Source organism: Lactuca serriola, chromosome 5 (assembly GCF_051521515.1).
Source record: "Lactuca serriola cultivar US96UC23 chromosome 5, Lser_US96UC23_V15, whole genome shotgun sequence".
NCBI classification, from domain to species: domain Eukaryota; kingdom Viridiplantae; phylum Streptophyta; class Magnoliopsida; order Asterales; family Asteraceae; genus Lactuca; species Lactuca serriola.
In genome coordinates this window covers 343614121-343637998 of record NC_136412.1, presented here as the reverse complement: position 1 = coordinate 343637998, position 23878 = coordinate 343614121, and the positions used below count along the sequence as shown (strand labels likewise).

Below are 23878 nucleotides of genomic sequence, written 5' to 3'. Positions count from 1 at the left end.
CTTGGAACAAATGATGAATTGACAATAGACTATCTTAATTATGACATCAAAAAATTCATACAACCCGATTTCACTTATCATTACCAAAGATCATCATATGAAGCATAAAATAACAATTGAAATTAATTAGAATCAAGTAATAATCAAGTGTGTTCATCCAAAAGTCATAAACATCCCCGGAAGTAACCCTAACGGTTTAGACTTCCATTGAGTTCATAAAACAAATAAGTTGATTAAAATGAATAAAATGCATAATAAAATTCATAAACAAACGTAGAATCATCAAACAAATGTAGCCTAATGATTATCAAAGTATAGAACAAATATACCTTGGGGAAGAAGAAATAATTTTGGAAAATAAAGAACTGATGAAAATTAACCAATGAAATGATCTTCACTTTTAGCTTGATGATGAATTGAATTAAATCTTGCCTTGAATTCAGATTGAAATGGAATGGACTTGTGTTTCCAAATGTTTCCAAGGGTTTTAGAAGCCTCAAGAACATAGGAAAAACTCTGAAAATCGCAGGTGGTAACCCTAAAAACGAATGCACAAGTCCCTATTTATATTACTTGACAGAAAACAATGAAATGGGGCGATGTGGGATGTTTGACGTCACAGGAGACGTCTTAGACGTCGTGTATAACACCCAAGCGTTATTTGTACGTCCTAACATGCCTTCTGCCGTCCTTGAAATACACTAAAAATGGCCAAAAACGTCGGACGTCTTAGGAGACGTCTTAGACGCATTCTAGGACGCCCTTCCTCGATTTCCAAGCTTTCCGAAACACACCGTTCCAACACGGGACGTCCCTAAAACGCCAAGACGTCCTAGGGGACGTCTTAGACGCCATGTAAGACGCCGACGAGGCTTTTCCTTCTTTTCTGCTCTGAAACGACCAGACGCTGACCGTTTGACCTGGACGTCCTAGGGGACGTCTTAGACACCTGGAGGCGTCCTTCATCTTCCGTGCAAGTTTTGATGGTTAAAACGACATAACTAGTAGAAACACAAAACATGAAAGTTGTAGCAAATCTTGTCTAGTTTCTAGAACTTCTTTACTCATGTCAATTGGAGCTCCAGAACTTGAGATATTACCAAAACATTGAAGCATGGTCAATTTTCCTAGCAACGTTTCTTCATTCCTTTAGCAATCCGTTTTATTTGCAGGTTCCGCCCACTTTTGGTACAATATATTGACCTGCATATGAAGTTCAACAACTCGTCAAAGTAGTGCCATTCTTGGACAATTATACATCAATTCAACACATTTATGACAATTTAGTACATTCATAAAATGGACTTATCACGAGACATTCTAATTATCTACTATTATCCTCTTCGGGGATTTTAATTATTCTATAAAACGAATATTTATAATCTACACTCTTTAAAATGTCTAGCTCGAATTCGCAGGAGTTGCATTTGTAGTTTAAAAAACGACAAAGTTATTTTTTAGCTTTATTTTAATTATAATGCAAAGTAATGTTTTTTTTTCTCCGAAAATATAACACATGTTCGTAAAATGATAATTATATGAGTGACCTTAATAAAATATTTAAGATAAATAAATGAAATCGGTTACTTAAAAAAAGAAAAGAAAACTTTTGAAAAGGTTAATCACTTGAGAAACTATTGGTTAGAAGTTTTTTTTTGTCAAATAAATGTTAAAAACATAAAAGAACATCCATGAGTATTGTTTCTACTGGACCCATGCCAAACATCTGGTTCATGCCAAACATCCTTAAAGTAAGATTATCTCCCATCATCACTTCATGTGCTTCTTGTGATTCTTTAGGTTAAAGGGAGTGACAACACTCCTAACACCTTGCCACATCATCTTTTTGAATGTCATGTCGTTTTTCTCTCTTAGCATCTCATTCTTACATGTGGGAGGGAGTGGTAACACTCCTACCACTTATTTTATTTTTTATTTTTTTCAAATTTAGTTAAATATTATAACCATCAAACCATTTATAAGATTTCAAATGCAATGTGCTAGAGAGGAACTTCAATCTATACCATTTAAAAGTGTTGAGAATGATTTTGTCAATTAGGCATTTTACCAAACACTTGGTGGGTATATATATATATATATATATATATATATATATATATATATATATATATATATATTACCAAACACTCGTCGAATAGCCTCTGTTGTCCGTCTTCATTTTTATTCACTCCCAGATGATCAGAACCAGAAAAAAGAGTTTGTCTAGTGCCCCTTTGCCACTTTCGTTTCAGTTTTCCATCTCCAAATTGAAGAGCAAAATACAGTTCAGTCATCCGGGGAAAGAAGAAACTGAAATCACCAATTCTATTTCCCAATTTCAGTGTTCCCATTTATGTTTCTATTTTTCATCTTAAAAATTAAGAACATTGAAAGATTTAACAGTTGGATCCGTGGAGTAAAAAAAACTTAATTAGCAATTGGGGTCACCGGAGGAAGGTAGAAACGTTGTGGTGATGAAGAAGGCAAGAACAAACATACACTACAGTCAAAACTTGAATTTTGTAAAACCAACAACAATTCATATATGTTTAAAGTTCAGATCAGAAGGTTGCTTTATGTGCTCAATGAACAATCAATCATCTTCACTTTTAAACATCCCGATCACAAATCACAAAGGTAAGGTATTTAGGGCTCCAATTGATCAATGTTGAAACCGGAGGCGGGTGGCTGAGAAAATGGCGAATCTAGGGCTCTAAGCTCAGTTTAAGTTGAAATAATGTTGAAGGTAAGGTATTTACAAAAAAACAAAACCTTCAACAACCTCTTAAAGAAAATCACGTCCGCTCCTTTCTCCAATCACAGCCAGGCTCCCACTTCTCTTTCTTCCTGTTATCTCTGTAGCGTCTTCTCCTTGGCGAGTCCCCTAGCGAGTGCTAGGGGAGGTGTTTTGTGTCCATAGAGAGCCTTAGCGAGGGTGTATGGCGAGTCCACTCCTCTTAGCCTTATAGTCATTGAACAAGTATTTATTGTTTTAAACCATGTATTGTTTCACCAAAATCATATCACTAATTATCAACAATGGTAATGATTACAACATGTATTTATTATACCATAGAAATATGAAATTTGAAACCATGTAGTAATTCTAGTAATAAGGTCGAATTCTGTCTTTTCAACCATATTTCCATCTCCACTTCCATTCTTTCCGGTTGTCCCCTTGATTATTCTTTCATGGATTCATATAAAATTTCTTAACAAGCCCTTATTACCCATAATTTAAAAATGTAACTTCAGAAGAAAAAAAAACATCTTCCTTACTTACGAGTGTTAGTAGAAGAGGATGTATATGCCTTCATTTTCTTGCATTTAATCTTTTCATATTCAACATTGTTCACTTTAGATGCCTTCATTTTCTTGCATTTATTCTTTTCAGATTCAACATTGTTCCCTTTGGAAGCATATGTAGCATCCAAATTCTTTTCGTGAATGTAAGTTCCATCTTTAATTCGTAATTATTTTTGAATTTGATCAAAAGAAAAGTCTTTAGAGGTATGCATCAACTTCTTTCTTTAATTCATCAAAGATCCTGGTAATTTGGTAATGAAATATCCCCTCCCCCCTCCAAACCAACTTTTTTAGGAATTTCAGTGTCGGGATTCTTGAATTTAGATATCATAATCATAAATTCATGGACTTGATCCATGATTTTCACATCGTCTTTCATAGAAAATTCAAAAAACTTAAAAGTAATGAGCTTATATAGCTCTTTCTTTTTCAACATTGCATTTTTCCTCCAAAGTATTCCATATTGCTATTGTAGATGTCACTAGAGAAGGTCATAGAGACAGTTAGTTAAATTTCTTAGAATGTATCTTGTATGTATGATATCATCATGTTCATGTTGTCTTTGTTCTTATTCATTGGACTCAACAATCTCGGGTGTTTTCAGAACATAGTAAACCTTTGCATCAACCAACATAAGCATCATATTTTCCTTCCAATGGGTAAGTTTGTTAGAATATGTGCACAAAATCAGAAAAACAAAAGTTGGAAACAAGAAAACGAGAGCGTGATAAAGTCATTATCCTTAAGGACAATTAGCCCCTACTGTTTTGATTTTGGTTGAATGGCTAAGACCCTCCTAGGACCTCCTAAAATTCAAAGGATGTAGGCAACGTTTCTACAACCCTATCACAAGAACATTGAAGAAAACATTTTTGTGTGATTTTGGTGAGGATGAAAAGTGAATTAACCTAAAATTTGAAAAAGAATATTTGAAACTTAAATCCTAACAGTCACACCCCTTCGTGAAAAGTGGCCATGTTTCAGAAACACCAGGGAAAAAAAAAGTTTTCGTTTTTTCCCCTAAAAGTAATCGAAAACTGTCAAACTGAAAGTTAACACACTAATTTGGATTCCATTTCAAACATTCATAAGAAAGATTTACATAGACTTTGCGGACTTGCGGGTAAACGAGCAAGAAGCTGTGCCGCAACCCTTTTTTGGATGGAAAAACTAATTCTGTAACGATCAACCTTGGAGGTATTAATTTAATTAATTTCTTGAATTGTATTTAGGCTATGATTAGGGGTTTGCACCTTGGATTGGTTTGGGCTCCCTTTTTATTTGGGCCGAGGTGTAAGCAGCCCATAAGTCGTACGCAGGGTGTAACCCCTTATACGCTGGGCGTAATGCTTAAATGAAACGCGGGGAGGAGGAGCGTACGAGCAGCGTACCTTATGGTACGCCCAGCGTACGCGACCAGGTGGCAAACCCTAATTTTAAGGGTTGACACGTATTTAAACCCCATTATAGCCTCCCACTTGGCCTCCTCACTTATCATTCACCCCAGAGAAACCCTAGTTCATACCCTTTGCTCTTTGCTTGTGTGTGTTTGGTATTTGAGCTTATTTTGTGAAGAAGGAGAAGAAGAGGAGTGGTAGAAGAAGAACTTGAGTATCTTGAGCTCAAGGATCTGGGATTATCTCTTCATTTGGCATCCAAAAGAGGTATAAAGCACTGAACTTTCTTCTTCATATGCTAGATCTAGAGTTATGGAAGTTTTGTTACATTTTGGGCCCAAAGGTTGGACCTTTATCATAGAGATCCATTTTTGAGCTTGGGATCTCCATCCTCTAGGCTCAAAGCACCTCTTTAGCAATAAAGTTTTGATCTTGGAGGTTTGCATGTGACCATGCAAGAGATCTAGCCATTTTTATGGAGTTAGGACATTACTTTTTGAGATTTGAACCTTTGTGAGTCATCCAAGCCATCAAGTAAGCAACTTTATGACTTAGGACAGAGAATAAGTTGTGGATTTGAAATTATAGCTTCTGAATCGATGGAATAAGCTCTTAATGGAAAGTTGGCTTTTCAAGGCTGTATGTTGGGTGTACGAGGAGGTACGCACGGCGTACCAGCCAGCAGCCAGTACGCCCAGCGTACCTAGAGGTATGCCCCGCGTACTTGGTCAGTTTGGGCTTCGAGCATTTGGTCCTCGGTGTGGGCTGTGCTTTGGACTTAGAGCCTTTTGGGCCGATGGGGCCATCTGAAGTCAGTGTTTATAAGCCAAGTATGGGTGTGGGCCTAGTGTAAGGCCCAATTAAGAGAATTAGGCCCAATGTGGAAAATTGGGCCATTAGTGGACCTTTAGTGGGCCATTGAAGGACTTAGAAGGAATTAAGGGTTTGGGCCATGTTTGTGACCCACACCATAGTAGGGGTAAAATGGTCATTTTACCCATAGAGGAATCCCTATTCTGATTAAGTGTTTTTATATGTCTATGATAGCCGGGAAGCAGCAGGAGCAGCAACCAGGGGTTCCCTCTTCAGGTGTTCAACAGTTAGCATTGCGAGGTGAGTTTCCTTCCAGTAGGAACGGGTCTAAGGCCACAATGTCGGCCCGTTTAGCTAGCAGTAGTTTCCGGACTTCGGTCCGATGCAGTAGTTAGTATGTTTGATGCCTTCGTGGCTCAGACTGGATTTATGTGTTATGTGTTCCGGGCTACGTCCCGGTGCAGTATACAGTTTATGTGTTCATGCTAGTTGATATGTTTATGCTATGCTATGATATGCTCACTCAGTTTCCGGACTTCGGTCCGATGCAGGGAACAAGGTCCCAGTTAGTTCCGAATTTCGGTCCGATGCAGTTAGTTCCGGACTTCGGTCTGATGCAGGGGACAAGGTCCCAGTCAGTTCTGGACTTCGGTCCGATGCAGTTCCCGGACTCCGGTCCGATGCAGAGGGCAAGGCCCTGGTTAGTTCTGGACTTCGGTCCGATGTAGTGGGCAAGGCCCAGTATGTGTTTACATGTGGTAGTTTGGGGGAGCTCACTAAGCTTCGTGCTTACAGTTTTGGTTTTGGTTTCAGGTACTTCCGCAAGTAAAGGGAAAAGCTCGGGATGATGGCATCGCACACACCACAACTTCAGTCTTTGTCCTGGGAGTTTGTTTGATTTTTAGTTTGATTTTATACATTTGTTTCACGACATTTTATTATGATTTGAGATATTTGACGTAAGGTTCTGTGATATGTCGTTCAGTACATGATTTTTATTATTATTAAAACAAAAATTTGGGTCGTATTTTTGGGCTGTTACAAATTCTTTTAAAAACACTATAGATCTTGGAGTCATAACATTACTATGCATGACCCATTGGACTCTATTGAGTAGCTCCACAGCTTCTGGCGCAAGAAAACCGTAAGTATCAAATGCAAAGGGTATAAACATGTGTTAATTTTTCATGCACGATTTTTCATGTTTTGCCACTTTGCTTGATGCAACTTTTAAAGCAGCTTGCCCCACACTGAAAACTCCACTCCACAAGCTCACAATAGGGGAAACCCCTGTTAGATCCACACATGCATGTTTTCCTCCAGCCCATCCAAATACTAAAACATCAATTGGTCTAAGTGTTGATCTTCCTTCCAATGGTCAGTTAGAAAGTTCACAGGGGCCTCTTTTGTCACACCCCAAAACCGATAACGGCGGAATACGTTTCGGGGTGGAGGACGTCATGTACAGTATCATCACAATTGCATATTAGTAAAAACAAGAAACATACAACCATAGCATTACATAATGAGTTTAATTACAAGCGTGTTTTGTAATGTTTAACAAGTACCAAAAGTAGTACAAAAATAAGAGATGGATCTCGTATGCTCCACCTTCTCCAAAATGCCGCACCTGTACTTGTCTATCTTTGACCTGAGGATACAAGTTATTTTGAAAACGAATATCAACATAAAGCTGGTGAGTTCATAAGAATTTAGTGTGAGTTTTGTATAAAAGCATTAGAACCGACAGTATGAAAAGCTGCAACTTTACAATCATAAGTGGTAGAAAATCCTATATTTTCCAGAAATACGTTGTAAGTGAAAACCTTTAAGAAACATATCATTTTCATCTTTGAAAACCATTTATTGTAAAAGTATAATAGTGAGTTTCCAATAAGTAATGCAATACGGTGGATTATGCCTGAAGTCCATAATAGTGGTGCAAACTTTCTTTAGTATTAAATACTTGTTTACTTCGGGATATTAACTTTAACTTTTTGTTTAGTATTTTAGTGTGGTTATAGTGTATTTCTTGTATGTTACCGATAGTGTGAGTAATAGAGGACCCCATGACCTTCCCGGTCATGCACAGTGTAGTGAAGTAGTGGCATCCCTGGACCTGTACGGCTCGGACTGAGGTTAACAGTCGGGATGTAATAGTGTTTGCCCCGTATAGATCTATACATATAGCGTCGTCTTCCTGCCAGAAGACTCTGGGCGTAGTGCGTAGGGAATAGAGTATCTCGTAGTGGGTTAGTGTGTTATCTCTTGATTAGTGATTTCTCTGGTATTATAGTGTAGTAGTCTCTTGTATACTCGCAATATGTTCTCGTATTAGTATATAGTATCATTATAGAGTGTATTATAGTGTGTAGAGTAGTAGCTATAGCGAATAATAGTGGCCTTAACTATACCTATTATAGTTAACTTAGAGCGTATGATTCTTATCAGTTTAGTGGTTAAAACATCGAATGAAATGAAAGTACTCGTATCCAACACTAATATATATGATATATAACTAAGAAATCAACGACAGTCGGACGGATAACAACTACCCTAAGCCCACAATCAAACAAGAACAGGAAATAAGGCGAGCTATCGGTCCTAAGTCCTTCAAGCCTTACTTATATAAATATATTGGTGAGGTTACATTTTATAAGGAATTTATTTAATAAAAATCTTGTCAAAAGGGAACATTTAGAAGATTGATCTTTTATCCGAAATGGTTTTGAAAACGAAAATCCTTTTTATAAAACATAGTGGTAAATCACATGTGATTTGAACTACGGATAGTGAATCACATGTGATTAATTTCCGTAACATGAATAAATGACTTGTATGAATTTCCTTAAACATGTATAATTGACTTGTATCCCCCCCTAAAACATATAAAACATTTGAAAGGTTCATTAAAGGGGTATGAACTCACCTGAAATCGCGTAAATCGGGTGAATCGGGTAAATCGGGTGAAAGTGTCGGTTGAGTGTTTTGTACCAATAAACGACTTGTGCACCTTTTAGGATCCTAATGTCATATGAAATATGTATTTTTCAAGAAATTAGTCATTTTATGCTTTTCATTAAAGTATTTAGGCATTCTAGCATTGATTCGGGGTTTTAGGGCCTAGAAAGGGGTTCCCGGGAGTGGTAGAAGGCCAAGAGGGGTTTGCGGGGGAGTCCATGAGTTCACTCCCTTGGAGTTTACGGCCCAAAGGCCACTCCTTGGGAGTTTACGTCCGTAAGCCCCCTAGGCTTGGCCGTAAACTCATGTATTCCTCCAAAATTGCAAGTTAAGGCCTTATTTCACTTCCCTAATTTTCTAGTAAGTGCCTTGGAATAATTTGGAGGGTTAAAACCCTCATTTTGTGACATTTTGGGGAGTTTACGGTCCAAAATTGTGCTTGGGCCGTAAACTCCATTTAGTCCCTCAAAATGGATGTTTAAATGGTCCAAATCACTTCCTTAAGTCTTAGATAAATTCTAGAAAGCCTTAGGTGGGTTTATGGGACATTTTGGCATAGAAATTGGGGAGTTTACGGCCCAAGTATAGCCTTGTCCGTAAACTCTTCTTTTGGCTTCAAAATGAGATGCTTAATGGCCTTAAACATTTCCTAGGGTCATAGCTAAATTCCTACATGCCCTAGATGAGTTTTTGGGACATTTATCAAGAGTTTTTGGGTGTTTACGGCCTAAGCATAAGCTTGGGCCGTAAACTCCTTTTTAGGCTTTAAAATCTTAAGTTTTCATGTCCAAACTCACCTAGGTAAATCCCTTAATTAGTACACAAGCTTAAAGGAAGGAAAAATGGGGTTTTTGGCAAGGTTTTAGGTGTTTACGGCATAAGGGGCTTCCTAGGCCGTAAACTCCCTTTAATCCTCTAAATCCTATGATTTTTGGCCTCTAAATGCTATGGAATATGATTAGAACAAGATAAGGAAGAAACCCTTACGTTTGGGAGCCGGAATTCGCGGTTTTGGAGTCGGGTTCGGGTCTAGAGAGAGAAAGTAGTGAGAGAGAGTGAATGAGTGGTAAAAGAGTGTTCAAATGGTGTTCACTCTCATTTCATATGCCTCGGGTGTTGCACCCGATACACGGCTACCCGATGCTAAAGTTTAACGGGGTTGAAACTTTTTACCCGGGTGAAGTGGTTGAAAAGTAATATAACTCTATTTAGTTAAACGGGGTTAACACTTACAAGTTATAATTACTTATGATAATGTCAGGACATATAAATAACTAGATATTTGTTTATTGACGACTCCAAACATCACGGGAAAACAATAAATATAACGACGAATTCCGTTAGTGCAGACGGGATTTGTAACGGCAATAAATTTGGGTTATCACATCTTTCTTGGCAGAAATCCTAACGTGCCTAAATATGTCGAAAAGAACATCCCTAACCAGATCGTGTTGGTACTTGAAACCCGGGAGCTCTTTACAATGAACTGGAGTCCAAGCATGCCTTGCGACAAACAGGGCAAGTCTCGTCAGCTGGAAATAAACAGATCATAAGGCGATACTTGAGGATGGAACGATACTCCACTGGCGACATATGCTGGCCAAGACCGTCAATAGGAATAGTCATAAGAAAATCCTGAGCATGTGGGGCCCTTAGACACTCAATTTTTTTTTTCTGCCTAATCGTCATGTCGAAGTGAACTTCCATGTCTTGGACAATTTTACTAAAAAGGGCACTCGCCAATGAATGTTGGGATTTTGGAGGGGCGGTGTCGTTAAGAATGAAATCGCTGAAGTCAAAGCTTGGAATCATCTCACGAAGACGGGCCAAAGCACAAACATAATCTGAATCCATACCACATATGCCACTATTTCGTAAGATGTGGTCTTGTAACACCCACGATTGAGCTCGCGAGGCCACAAAAGCATAGGAGGAAACCTCTACTGCTGAGTACAACCCCAAACCACCAAACCTAATTGGTAACGAAGCCAGTCGCCGTTGAAGGTTCCCAAAGAATGGACCCCCACAAACCAAAATGTCTTCAATCGACCCACGTAACCCTTTATCAAACCACAATGTCTTTTAGACCTAGCAACCTCTTGAATTCCCTCCAAATTAATTTTCAAACATTTGATTGGAATTTGAACTAACCACCAAAAATGTCTTCACCTACGAACGTGGGATATATTATTAAAACAAAAACAACTGGATTTTCCTAATAAGTGAAAAATACTATATATGTATAACAATATTAACCTTTTAAATGAAAAATAAAGGGTATCACAAACTGGTTATCGTTCATATTAGCTCGGTTTTTATGGGATTTGTGGGTTCGTAGAAACAACCATAAAATTATAAGATTTTTTTAAGAATATATATTATTATTTTTTTAGAACGAACAAACTCACACACATCATTTATTCAACTCTTAGACTACATCTTTCGTCTACAAAAAAGACTTGAACCCGTAACCTATGACTGAGGGGCAACTTTCACCAAATCTCAACTATTTTTACGAGCTTTGTGAGTAAAAACTGAAGTGTCAGTCATAATTGTTATTTCACAGTGACAAGTGACGGTGATTAACAAACTTAACTATGATTTTAGTATTTTTATTTTTCAGGTTTATGTAATATGATTTAAACACAAATGTAATCACTAGTTGCAATAAAACCGGGTTTTCAGAGTTGTAAACATATTCAAGTAATTCTAAGTAACATTAGTTATGTTATAAGGCTATCAGGAGTGGAGAGATCTCCACGCGTGAAACGCTTACGTGGAGGGTCTCTCCATGCGTGAACACCGCCCCTGGTTTCAGTGGGTTGGTCGTGGCGTGGCTCCCAGGACGGACGAAGACGCGGACGTTGATTGACTATTTAATTTTTCGACCGTTGGGTTATTAAATAAAAAAAACCTTTTTCCTTTAATTTACTTTCTCTATCTAGATATACATCCACTTATACATAATTTTTTTTAAAACATTCATACAAATTCTCTCAAATCAAACATACAAATTCAACCAAAAAATGGATAGCGATTCTGATGACAATTTGGTTTTGCACACACTATTGTCTGCGGCACAAGACGTGATTCGTCAGAGAGGCGAAACTTCACATCGCGAGAAGAAACATAGAAAATATATCAATCGGGATCGAGAGGCGGCACATGAACTTTTGGTACGTGATTATTTTGCCCCTGATAGTCTTTATGACCTTTCGAAATTCGAAGACCGTTTTCGTATTAGTAGAAAATTATTTTTACGGCTTCAGATTTGGAACGTAATTATGAGTTTTTCCAATTACGTTGGGATGCTAGAGGTAAACGTGGTTTTACCACAATACAAAAATGTACGGCCGCTCTCAGACAATTGGGATGTGGTATAACCGCAGACGCATCAGATGAGTATCTGAAAATGTCTGAGAGGACGGGTCGAGATTGTACATATCTTTTCTGTGAGTATGTTATAGAGCTTTACCGTGACATATATATGCGACATCCGACTAAAAGTGATGTCGAACAGTTGTATGCCGCGCATGAAGCTAAACATGGTTTTACAGGGATGCTTGGTAGTATTGATTGTACACATTGGGAGTTGGCAAATTGTCCCAATGCGTGGCGTGGTCAATTCACACTAGGAAATCATGGGGTCCCGACTGTTATACTGGAGGCGGCTGTTTCAAACGACCTATGGTTTTGGCATGCATTCTTTGGTATGGCGGGGTCAAACAATGACCTGAATGTGCTTCACGCGTCTCCGATATTTAACGATATTTTGCAGGGTAAAGCACCAGATATGTCATACGTTGTGAATGGAAATGAATACAAGTATGGATATTACCTAGGTGAAGGGATATATCCAGAGTATGCTACATTTGTTAAATCTTTTTCGTTTCCAGCCGATGATAAACGAAAATTGTTCAAGTTAGCACAGGAATCTGCACGGAAGGACGTTGAAAGAGCGTTTGGAGTCCTAAAACAAAGATGGCACATAATCAAGCATCCAACACGAACATGGGATAGGGCAAAACTAACGACAATGTTGACTGCCTGTGTGATTCTACATAACATGATAATAGAAGAAGTGGGCAGAGCTATTTGTTCATATACCGACAACGATGCACTTAACCCACCTGCAGTAATACAAGTTGGCAGCCCGACATACTTCTCTAGGGTTTTGGAAATACAAAATCGTGAAACACATCACAATCTACGACACGATTTAACCGAACACATATGGGGGAGACAACACCAATGGGGAAATGACGATGAAGATGAAGAGGATGAGGGCGATGATTACGACGAAAATGCAGACGGTGATGACGAGGCGGACGAGGATGATGATGATGACGACGAGTAGTACTGGTCTACGGTTTTTATGTTTTACTTTTTTTTTTTTTAATTAAGTAGTGTAGTAGTTGATTTGTTAGGTTTTATGTGTCTTTTAGTAATTTTAGGTTTTAAATTTCTATGTTTTTAATTAATGAAAAGTTTTTTTTTTGTATTTTCAAAAAATTTATTTATCTTATAAATTATGTTTTTTTATTTCATATAGTGTTACAAAAAATAAAGAAACTTACCTATTTTAAAAATTATGTTATTTATTTAACAAAATGTTAAAAAAATAAAAAATAAAAAAAGTAAATATTATTAGTGGTGACCATTTCCATAGTGGAGTGGGTTGGTGGTGAAGGTGACGTGGCGCAGAGGCGGACCACTTTTCCGGTGAGTTTGTAATGACCACTCCACATATTCGTATTTATAACGTTAGAGCAAATCACAATACATTGCGCACCCCAAAAACGGAATGTACCCCGTTATACATTATATGTCTTTTCTTTCTATGTGTTCATATTTAGCTTCGCCCAATAGAAAGCCCAATATTCGTCCTCCTTATCATGGGTTTTCTACTTTTATTTACCTGTAATGTTATTCTTTTTTGTCATATCGGCCCAAATAACCAGGCTTGGTTAATCAAATGGGTCGTATCTAAGTTCCAACTATTGATTCCCTGGGTTCGTTTTATAAAATTCAGTAAGCAAATTATGTTCGTTTTAATACTTTATTAATAGTTTTGGAAAATTTGGACAAGAACATGATAGTAATACTCAACTTGGATATGGAACAGGTACAATCTGCTCGATTCATAGATAAATCAGAGAAACTGGTATTGTGTCATATTTTATATATACTTGTATTTTCATCCACGTTGATGAATATCATGAGAAACAGCTACATGACAGTTAATAATGGTATTTGACAGTTATTGTAAGGGCATGGTCGTCTTAGTATACCAACATGTTTTAGTTAGCAGCCTATCTTTGGTAACTTTTAGTCGGAGTTGAAATTTCAATTATCTATAATATTTAACCACACTAAAATTCTTAACAAAAATTATATTCAAAAGTAACACATCAAATTATTATATGATTAGATGTCAAACATATAATCTTCTTAAATATATAGTTTTTTGTTTTCATTTGTTTTTCATCTGTCTTATCTATGAGTCTGGTGAGTATTTAACGATTGACATGTGCTTTTGTTTCAAAGAATTTTATGAATTTTAATCAAGACAACATACTATCTTACCTCTCACACGCCACTTCATATGTTAGGCCCCCTTCCCTAGTACCCTTACCCTTTGTTGACAATAACACTCGAGAGATTATGAATCCAATTCATTTCCACCCCTCTTTCATTTTCTTCAAGGTACTATCATGTCACCAAAGCCAATAAATTTGATTCCCATGTTTTCTTCACCATATATTAAAACAAGGCATTAAACACCCATCAATCGGATGTCAATTTTCAAAAGATGTCAATATGGACATGAAGCATCTTTTTGAATATAACAGGGAAACGATTGTTAACAAGTGTTGGTAAATAAATCTTTAGTATGTGTAGGTTTGTGTGTGGGCCCCCAACACACATATATTACATCATTGGAGGTTAATTTAAGATACGTCTGTTAATATGTGACTAAACACAGTGTAATACGGAAAAAAAATTACAGATAACAGGTGCCGACGGTGGTGTGAGAAACCAATACGGGATTTTGATTTAATTAGAATTAATGTTGAATTATCAGATTAGGTGGAAAGTCTTAGTATAAAATGGTCTTAATGTTTGTTGATTAAGAGGCAAAAACGGGGTCTACCATGTTATTCTATTTTGCAATTATGAAAATGTACTATTGAGTATTGACATATATAGTGTCCATTCATGCACACGCTCTCTTTGAACATGAAAGTACAATGTCATGGTCGTTTGTACATTCTGCTTTACGATTTGTATATTATATATTTATTTGGCTATATATGTATCAATAATTCATAATCAATATTTGACATATTTTACATACATTGATCCGATATACTCAAACAACATGAGTTATACGTTCTGAGTTTCCTTCACTTAGCTTTGGTACATGTGGCGGGTAAGTTTTGTAATTTCTATAATTTTATTTGAAAATTACGATTTGAATTATATCATGTCTATAACGAATTAAATGAATAAAGTTAAAACTTAGGTAAAATATAAAAAGGGTCTAAATTCTTCCACTATGTATTTTTATATATATTAAAAAGATATGATTATTAGTGCACTTACATTTTTATAATCATTATTTGAAATATATAACATTTATATAAATATAAATAACGGACTTATTGACTTGACCATTCTAGGCTCTAGCCCCTTACTATATTATCCACCTCAATAACGGCCCGAACCACCCATTTTGGATAGGGATAATGACTTGAAAGGGTAACGAACTTTCGACTTTTGTCACATTTAGTCATTAAACTTTTTTTCTTTATCTATTTTCCATTGAACTATTGAAACTGTTCACATTTTACCCTTATGACCGGCTCTTGCCGGTCATAAGGGTAAAATGTGAACAATTTTAATAGTTCAATGACAAATAGATAACGAAAAATAGTTTAGTGACTAAATGTGACAAAAGTCGAAAGTTCATTTCCCTCTAAAAAGTTCAATGACTAAATGTGAACAAACTTTCTCTTGTATTACGTTTTAGCAAATTATTATTTTTGTTAAATTGTAGCAACATTTGTTGATGAAGAAATCTATGAAATAAAAAAAAACCCTGAAAATATATTTAAAAAAAAAAACACAAAAAACCAAAACCGAAATAAAAAACCAATGGTTTGACATTTTCCAAAATAAAAAAGCAAAATTTCCAATCTGATTTTGGTTTTACAAAAAAATGAACCATTCTCACTAATGTGAATTATGACCATTGGTTTGGCATGCAGAATTTGTGACATCCCATGAATATGTAGTTACAACGTCATCTGAACTCGTAATTCAAAGTAAGGGGTTAGAGTATCATCGCATGAATACGTAGTTACAACATCGCCTGAACTCGTAATTCATCACCTACAGGTTATGGGTCTGCTCGTGTTTCATTGGGTTGTCTAGAATAGTCCGTGGTCGCCATCTATACTCTGGTAGACGACTACATCGCCATATTGCCGGTTAAGGTTATGGTATCTCCTTTCATCCTACATCACATATTCATCATCATCTATTTACCTAATTATCATCACCTTTCTATCATCACCTATCTCTCATCATTTTATTTCATCACACACCAACTATTTCATCTACCCATGTTTCATCCGCAACATATTTGTAGATATAAAATAAATATACCATTTAAATCTTTTAAAACATGTATAAAATCGTTCATCCAGCATAGACAACAAGTATTCAAATAATATGCACACATAACACGTAATTTATATAAAATACTTCATATCTACGTGTAAGATGAAAATAACTATATATACCATAAAAATCCCATAAATGCTTCCTAACTTCGAACCCCAAGGTTTACTCTACTAAAGCTTCATATTCTCGACTCTTTGGACGTAGAAGGGTCTAGATCTATCACACCAAAAAGCTCAAGATAGGTCTTCCTCTCACTCTACACACTCAAGCTCGCTAGGGTTCTCACTTATGGGAAAGGTAGTCGTAATTGAAGGCCATAAGTGCCTTTGAATATGGCTCGCGCCCAAAGATTTAGGGTTTCTGCCAACAACGCGGACTCGTCGAGTCACCTCACCGACTCGTCGAGTCCATTCATTAATCCGAGTCATCAGTCGCGACCTTACTCAACGAGTTGAGGCGTCAACTCATCGAGTCTCTCTTCTTAAATCAAAAGAAAAATACTTAAATTATGATACCTGGAAATCCGGATGTTACATTTTGTTTTTTTATTTCATAGATTTCTTCATCAACAAATGTTGCTACAATTAAACAAAAATAAATAATTTGCTAAAACATAATACAATAGGAAGTTTGTTCACATTTAGTCATTGAACTTTTTAGAGGGAAACGAACTTTCGATTTTGTTCACATTTAGTCACTAAACTTTTTTTCGTTATCTATTTGCCACTAAACTATTGAAACCGTTCACATTTTACCCTTATGACCGGTAACAGCCGGTTATAAGGGTAAAATATGAACAGTTTCAATAGTTCAATGGCAAATAGATAACGAAAAAAAGTTTAGTGACTAAATGTGACAAAAGTCGAAAGTTCGTTACCTTTTCAAGTCATTATCCCTTTTGGATAACCAACTCGAGCCTTTAGGTTTATTTTAGTTGTTTATAGAACATTGTATCCTATAATAGGATAAGCAAAAACTGAACCACAAAATAATAATAATAAATAAATAAATAAATAAATAAACCGAAAAAACAGTATAAACCAAAATCAAAACACATATAAAAACCGACTTTTTGTAGTTTGCTTTGTCTTGGTTTAATGGCATAAGTCTGGATGCCACCCTTTTGGTTTCATTACACGTCGTACATTTTTGCCCGTAATTTGATCACTTCATGGTAATTTATGTTACAAGTAGAAGTAAAATGAACTCAAATGTTTTGTTTGTTGTTGCACATGTAACCAATCAATAATTTGTTTTGTTCGTTTATGTTATAAATTGATTAATTTATTCTACCACTTGATTGTGGTCCAAATTCTAGAAAATCAATCAAACCTTTAATGACGTTGAATTTTATCAATATCTTCTTTGTCTAAATTTGGGATTTAAATTAACAACATTTATTATAAAAAATATTTTTTATTAGCCACATTGCATTAGCTTATATAATACCATTTAATTCGAAGAAAACGATTGATCAATATAAATTAGGCAATCATATTTATATACCATTAAGTTATAGTTAAACAATATATGTTTATTATGAAATATGATGGTAAGTTAAAAAATAATGTAAGAAATGAGATTGTAAAAAAAAATTATTTTATTATTTTTGGTAAAAACAATGAATATTTTCAATACATTCTCATTATTTATACTAGCAAAAAAAAGTTATGTTATAAAGGTTTTTATAGTGGTGCATAACTACGTTCATAAAACTTCATATTTATCATGAAATATGGAGGTAAGTTAAAAAATAAAATAAGAAATAAGGTAAAAAAAATTATTCTATTATCGGTTGTAAAAACATCAACATTTCCAATACATATATATTACTCACTATTTATACTAGAAAAATAAAATAAAAGGTGAAATATGTTATGTGCATAACTACATTCATAGAACGCATAATAATGTTTGTTACTAATGCTCACTAATGATGGAGAGAAAACGAATATGGAGAATCCAATGGTCATTCATCAAAAATATTGTATTAATTTCAAAAAATTCTCTTTAATGATGATTGCATCATCCCTCTTTAAAATCATAATATGTAAACCTCATGGGAAAAACTCTTATTAAATAAAAAGAGCACATGATTAATAATTGATATTGAAAATAATTGTCTTATTAAAAACTTTGCTAAGAAAACCCAATGGTGAAAACTTAACTAAGAAAAATAGTACATCATGTTTTCAACTTCCTCATATGGACACATCACTTGATTTTCTTGAAGTCTCATATACCAATGTTTCGTACCATCTTTTCAAAATTGGAAGTTAGAAGTGTTTTAGTGAACAAGTCAGTCAACTTGTTAATTGATGATGAATGTGTTTAAGTAGCATAAGCCCATATCTGTTGTACCATGGAGATATTGAAGAATGTATTGGACTATATTCTAGTGTCTTTTTGTTAGAGAATCACTAAGATATGATACTTAGGTACCAATAATTTTTTCATGTTTTTCACAAGGACGAAATTGGTCCTTTTTGGCATATAAGCGCCTTACCAACATTGGGTTACTTAATAGATGTGATTTATCCATATAAAATCTTTTAAGCACATTTTCTAGATAACTTTGATGCATCAAAATTCCATTTTTGTGTGCTCAATTTGAAGACTCAAACAAAATTTCGTTTTACCAAAATCTTTCATTTCGATTTTTTTTTCAAGTAAGAAGTAGCATTTTTCAACTCTCTAGGAGTTCCAATATTGTTCAAATTATCTACAACAGTAATTATGATAAATTCTGATCTGGATCTATTTATGAATATATATGGGTTGATAATATAATTTTTGTAGCATTCTTTCAACAAAAATGTACTTAAGCAACTCGACAACATACCACTAGAATGTTTCAATCCATTCAAAGATTTATTTAATTTTACCGAATATACTTCTTGAGAATTAGAAGTTTGTGCTTTTGGCACCTTAAACCCTTATGACATTTTCATATAAATATAATTCTCAAGTGAACCATATAAATAGGCACTAACTACATCCATTTGACATATCCAGTTTTGCATATGTTGTAAGACTTATTAAATAACAAAATGTAATTGCATCAACGGCAGGAGAGTACGTTTCTTTATGATCAATTTCGGGCCCTTCGGTAGAACCATGTGCGACGATTTTTGTTTTATATCTCATAACTTCATTTTTCTGGATTCTTTTAAGCACAAATACTCATTGATGTCCCACTGGTCTTATCCCGTTTGGTGTATGGACTACAGGTCCAATTTTTTTTTTGTTGAGTAAGAAAATTAAGCTCTTTATTTATACATCTTTCCATTTTATCCAATCTGTCTATTCCTACATTCCTACATAGATTTGGGTTCAAGACCCTCATTTTGTTCCATAATCTCGTGCTCAACATGATATAAAAGATTATCACCGACGACTATCGTATTTCGGTTCCATCTGATTCCTGTCATGACATAATTTATTTAGATCTCTTCATTTTTATAATTTTTAGGGTCATGAGTTTATTCTTTTATGTCATTAGGCTCTTCTATAATTTCACCAATCTTTTCAAGAGATGCCCCTTTCTCTTTTGAAACATCAATTATGTTTTCTCATTTTCATTTTTGATGATTTTTAATTCCATATTTTAGGTGTGCCTTAGACTCCTTTGCAACTTTATTTTTTTTTCCTTCCGTGACATCAATTTTAATTGGATCATTTACGGTTAGTACATGAGACTTTGTTACTCTCTTAGGGTCAATAAATGCATTTGGAAGTTGATTTGTTGTATTTTGTAAATGAATAATCATTTACACTTCTAGTTCACATTGACTTGAACAAAGATCTAAAATGGAAAGTGATAATTTATTTCAAGAGCTTTTATTTTTCAACTTCTATATTTTCCTGCATGATGTTGAAAAACCGATTCATCAAAATGATAATCATCAAATGTAGTTGTAAACAAGTGTCCAGTTGATGGTTCCAAATATTTTACTATAAATGGAGATTCATATAAAGCAAAAATCCCCATTCTTCTTTGAGGACCCATTTTGTGTGGTGTGGTGGAGAAATGGGTACATAAAATGCACATCCTAATGTTCTTAAAATGGGAAATATTTGGTTCCTTTCTTCCTGACATCAAACTAGTTGAATATGGGAGAATTTATGACAACTCGTTGGTCTGATGTGTATAGGTGATGTTACATATAAAATTGCATGCCTACATGCCAATGTAGGAAATTTAAAATGCATTAGTAATGGTCTTGTAATTAACTGAATGTGTTGAATTATGACTCAGGTAGACCATTTTGCATATAAATGTGTGTAATAGTCATTAAAATCTTGTGATGAAAATTTCCTAGCATTGTTAAGTCGAATTTTCTTAATTAGGTAATTGGGGAAATGTGACCTTAAGCTGATTATTTGTGCAAGTAACCTTACAAAAGTGAGATGACGATTGGACAACAAGCACAATTGTGATGATTTAGTGGGCGCATCATTTAAAATCATAAAATATCTAAATGATCCACATGATGGATGAATTGGTCCATGTGGCATCCCCAATTTTTAGAACAAAAAAAAATCTTTAAAAAATCTTTACACTTTGAGAATCATAATATCTTTTATTGTGGGAATTCTCAATACATTAAAACAATTTGATTACAAAAGATTGTCTCAAAATAATAAAACTATAAGTATGTCATAATCGATACACAACATATGTTACATTGTAAAAACCTAACAATTCTGACGTTATCACTCAACATCTTACTCAAGTCTTTAGCAACCTTAGTACCACTACTTATGATACATATAAACTAAGTGAGTCAGGTTAGAAAATCTGGTGAGATACATAGGATTTTCAATCCCAAAATGTTTTATTATTCTTAGCCTGCAAAATATATGTTATATTAACACAAAGTATAAAAAGTATAAAATAGTTAATATTTACGACTTGTTTTAATAGAACATAGATTATAAAAAGTATAAAATAGACATATGTTATCATTAACGCAATTGATTTGAATATCATAGCTTATGGAAAACACTAATTATAAATTTAAGAGACATAGATTATAAAAAGTATAAAATATAAAATAGTTAATATTTACGACTTGTTTTAATAGAGTTCGGGTTTAAATTTTATATGTGTTATCAAATTATTTCTGGGTTAAACTCGTTGACTGAAAACGTAAAATTGTCGGACTAAAGATATTAAAATTTTGGATAATGAGGTTTGAAAAATAGAATGTGGTTGCCGCTTGCCGGTAGGTTCCACCAACTTTATAATAGACAAAGGAAACGCATGTGCAAATCATAAGGCGATTGGCCCATAATTGGCCCACACAAACCCAGAGCAACCTCTTACGGCTGAACCTCATTTCTATAATGAAATCAAATAAAAATAAATAAATACAAAATAATTTTCAAATAACAATTATAAAAAATCAAATACATTAACAAAAGAAAGTATAAATCAATATAATCACACGTATTTTATTATAACAAGTTTTTTTAATAATCAATGTCGTATTTAATATTTTTAAATATATTACATTGGCATATCTAAGCTAATGTATTGATTACAAAATTATCTAATGTGGATAGGCTAAGATACTCATTAAGCTTTTAGACAATAGGATGTAATATCATATTCGTCGTATTATTGCATTGCCACGTCATTTTCATATTATTTTTCTGCTTACCCCATAAAATTGGTGGGTGGCATACCCAATTAACTAAATAATGTAAGACGTTAATTTAGAAGTAAGAAGTTTTTTAAGGCGTGACAATTTTATATTCTCTCCGTCCCAAAATAATAGTCCACAGACAAAAAACGCACAGTTTAAGAAAACATTAATTACCATTAACTTTATTAAATGAAATGACAGTGTTACCCTTATGTTGCATTTAATTCTATGATAGTTGTATTTAATTTTATGGTAATTTAACTAATAATAAGGAGTATTATGGTAAAAGACATATTTATTTTTAGAAGTAGACAATTATTTTGGGACAATTAATATGAGACTGAAAGAGTATATATTAGAAAAGATAAATCATAAAATTATAGAATTATATCAAATATATCAAGATTTTAGAAGTGGTATATTATCATTTAATATAAAAAAGTTAACAAAAACTCAATTGTTTTACGTTCAATAAAAACACAAAATCAAAAAAACTAGCACCTTGAGAAAAACCCGCTCCATAACACGATAAAACACATATTGACACGTTATTTGGATATCACGTTTAACAAACCCGTTTTAGACGTTTTCGTAATGGCTACAACATGTCTCACGTCATCGGACAACATGGAGCGCGCCATTTAGAACCATGGTCGCACCACACTTTTATTTATTATTATTATTTTTTTAATTGAATAAAATACAATTTAATAAAAAATATAATTATATAAAATAAATAAAAAGAAAATACTTCATTACTTAAAAAAATACAAACAACATTAAAAACGTAAATAAAAAAACATACTCAAAACATCGAAAAAAAACATGATCTAATCATCCTCACTAGCCACATCATCATAATCCTTGCTCGAATCTCCTTTAAACATTTCTTGCTCGTCATCGATAGAGTCGAACAAGTTGTTTTCATCAAAATCGTCGACATCGGGATTCACTTGAGCATTGAAGACGTGTTCCACCAAATCACACGAAGTTTGTGGTGTCCAACTCAATCATATACTTTCCCCTTTGTTCTCTACGTGCGTATGCGTACCAATACCAACTCCTACATTTGATAAATTCTCATTTTGATTGTAGTGGCAAATTGCTTCCCCCCATCTTCTATAATCATATTATGCAGTATAAATATATAATACATGCATAAATAAGTATTTATTCGTTTGCGCTCCATAGATCGCGTCGATGTTGCAAGTATCTGTCAACGTTTCTTTAGAACACCAAAGGTTCGCTCGATATCCTTCCTAGAAGATTATTGGGCCGACTTAAACTTTATTCGCTTTTCATCATTTGGACATGCGAATGACGTCACAAATGTAGTTAACTCTGGATATATCCTATCAGTATTGTAATGCTTACACTTGTATGATGTCTCTTTTGCTTGAAACTACACATCATATGATAAACCAAGGTATATTTCGTTGAATATCAAAGATTGGTCTAGAACGTTGATGTCGTTGTTGGAACCTGTTGGACCACAAAATGCATGACATATCCAAAGATCATACGACGCCACTGCTTTTAAAATATTGTTGGTATCCTTTGATCACCTTGCGTAAATTGACCACGCTATGCATTAGGGCACATTGATCACCCTCAATTCATACAATCAATACTACCAAACATTCTATGAAACTCACGCTTAATTTCATGTGGTGTATATAGTTAGTGGATGTCACTTATTTTAGGTTTGCATAAATAGCGACCACGATAGAGAATAATCACAACTCTAGCAAACATGTATACACATTCCCTCGACATTCGCTCTGACATCCTCAAATACTCATCACATGAGTCAAATCCTATGCCGAATGTTAGTTGACGAATTGCATTTGTATATTTTTGAATTACGGAGAAAATTTTATGTCCTCTTCCGTTAATCCAATGCTGAAAATATGGAAATTCATTTTGATGCCGTCGACAATGCTTAAAAATAATTCTTTCATAATCCAGAACTGACGTCTGAATTTTATGGCATACACTGCATCATCGGCAAAGTAGTCATTGGCAAGTTGACTGTGTTCGACTTCACGATTTCTAGGTAAA

General features: G+C 34.6%; 1 long non-coding RNA gene across 2 annotated transcripts in view; it reads right to left on the bottom strand.

Moving 5' to 3' along the window:
- Positions 1 to 22554: 22554 nt before the first annotated feature.
- LOC145055435 (uncharacterized) overlaps positions 22555 to 23878 on the bottom strand; it is a 5950-nt gene continuing 4626 nt past the window's right edge. For both annotated transcript variants that reach the window (XR_013685183.1, XR_013685184.1), the window contains one exon: positions 22555 to 23878. This exon is cut by the window's right edge. This is a non-coding gene — a long non-coding RNA (uncharacterized LOC145055435).